This window comes from Anolis carolinensis, chromosome 1, assembly GCF_035594765.1.
Source record: "Anolis carolinensis isolate JA03-04 chromosome 1, rAnoCar3.1.pri, whole genome shotgun sequence".
NCBI lineage: Eukaryota > Metazoa > Chordata > Lepidosauria > Squamata > Dactyloidae > Anolis > Anolis carolinensis.
Genome location: NC_085841.1, coordinates 357,645,631 through 357,647,534, shown reverse-complemented (window position 1 = coordinate 357,647,534; position 1,904 = coordinate 357,645,631). Strand labels below are relative to the sequence as shown.

Below are 1,904 nucleotides of genomic sequence, written 5' to 3'. Positions count from 1 at the left end.
TATTATCCAATGTTCTGTATTATCCAACGCAGTCTGCCTTTTAGTAGTCAGTGTTTTGTAGTCCATGTTTTCAATACATTGCGATGTTTTGGTGCTAAATTCATAAATAGAGTAATTACTATATAACGTTACAATGTATTGAACTGCTTTTTCTGTCAGTTTGTTGTAAAACATGATGTTTTGCTGCTTAATTTTAAAATCATTACGTAATTTGATGTTTAATAGGCTTTTCCTTAAGACCTCCTTATTATCCAACATTTTTGCTTATCCAACATTCTGCCAGCCTGTTTATGTTGGATAAGTAAGACTCTACTGTAAATCTGTTGAGATCAGAGGGAGTTCATAAAATGGCCTTGTTTAAACACACAGCAGAGTTCCCTCAGGTTTCACTTCTTCCTCCATCTTGAGAATTGGGACCCATCCACACAGCTGAATAAAATCCCACATTATCTGCTTTGAACTGGGATTTATGGCAGTATGGAGCCAGGTAACCTAGGCCCCTTCCACACAGCTGAATAAAACCCCACATTATCTGCTTTCATCTGGGATATATGGCAGTGTGGACTCAGATATCCCAGTTCAAAGCAGATATTGTGGGATTTTCTGCCTTGATATTATGGCTATGTGGAAGGGCCCTCAAATTCTGTGGAGACGAAAAGCCTGCTTCACTGTAAATCATATATATTGCTCCCAAAAAAATAAAATAATTACTGTATATACTCAAGTATAAGCCGACCCGAATATAAGCCTAGGCACCTAATTTTACCACAAAAAAACTGGGAAAACATTGACTCCAGTATAAGCCAAGACACCAATAAAATTACATTAATTGAGGCATCAGTAGGTTAAATGTTTTTGAATCTTTACATCAAACTGTAATTTAAGATATGACTGTCCAACTCTGATTAAATCATTATTTTCATCTTCTTTAATGTAAATCTGCTTATGTATCCTATTAATAATAGAGTGAAATAATAAATGTAATAATAATAATAAATGCAGTAAAATAATAAATGTAATAATAATAATAATAAATGCAGTAAAATAATAAATGTATTAATAATAATAAAAATAGAGTAAAATAAATGTAAAAGTAACAACAATAGAGTAAAATAATAAATGTAATAATAATTAATAGAGTAAAATAAATGTAATAATAAATAGAGTAAAATAATAAATGTATTATTAATAATAAAAATAGAGTAAAATAAATGTAAAAGTAACAATAATAGAGTAAAACAATAAATATAATAATAATAGAGTAAAATAATAAATGTCACAATACCAATAATAATAGAGAAAAATAATAAATATACCATATATACCTGAGTATAAGCCCACCAGGACCCTCACCCGAGTATAAGTCGAGGAAGTTTATTTTCAGTCCTAAAAAAGGGCTGAAAAACTAGGCTTATACTCGAGTATATACAGTACTTAATTGGGCATGTCAATTTCCTTCCCAATTTGGTTTGAGTTCTGTGGAATAGCATATCTTGGCTAAGGATTATCACTTATTTCAAAACAAGTATGGCTTCCCCCATTCTGTCTCCCTACTGAGCTCATATATACAGTAGAGTCTCACTCATCCAACATTCACTTATCCAACGTTCTGGATTATCCAACACAGTCTGCCTCCCGTCCGGATCCACAGCTGTTTCTCTACGCAGCAAGGACTGAACTTTTTATGGATTTAATTTCAGAAAATGCTGTTACTGTAAGTTCATTTTATGCAATTCTATCATTATTTGTAGTCAATTTGTTAGTAGCCAATGTTTTTGTAGTTAATGTTTGCAATACATTGCGATGTTTTGGTGCTAAATTCATAAATACAGTACAGTAGAGTCTCACTTATCCAACATAATGGGCCGGCAGAACGTTGGATAAGCGAATATGTTGGATAATAA

The 1,904-nt window shown here is 32.0% G+C and overlaps 1 protein-coding gene across 3 annotated transcripts in view; it reads right to left on the bottom strand.

Annotated features, from left to right (window-relative positions):
• Positions 1-1,466, bottom strand: part of c1h14orf39 (chromosome 1 C14orf39 homolog) — a 42,986-nt gene extending 41,520 nt beyond the window's left edge. The window contains exon 1 of one of the 3 annotated variants that reach the window (XM_062968593.1): positions 1,326-1,466. The gene's annotated coding sequence lies outside the window, so the exon portion shown is untranslated. Of the gene's footprint in view, positions 1-367; positions 897-1,325 lie in introns of those variants that run through there. The other 2 variants (XM_062968598.1, XM_062968592.1) reach the window with 2 other exon arrangements.
• Between the last annotated feature and the right edge of the window lie 438 nt (positions 1,467-1,904).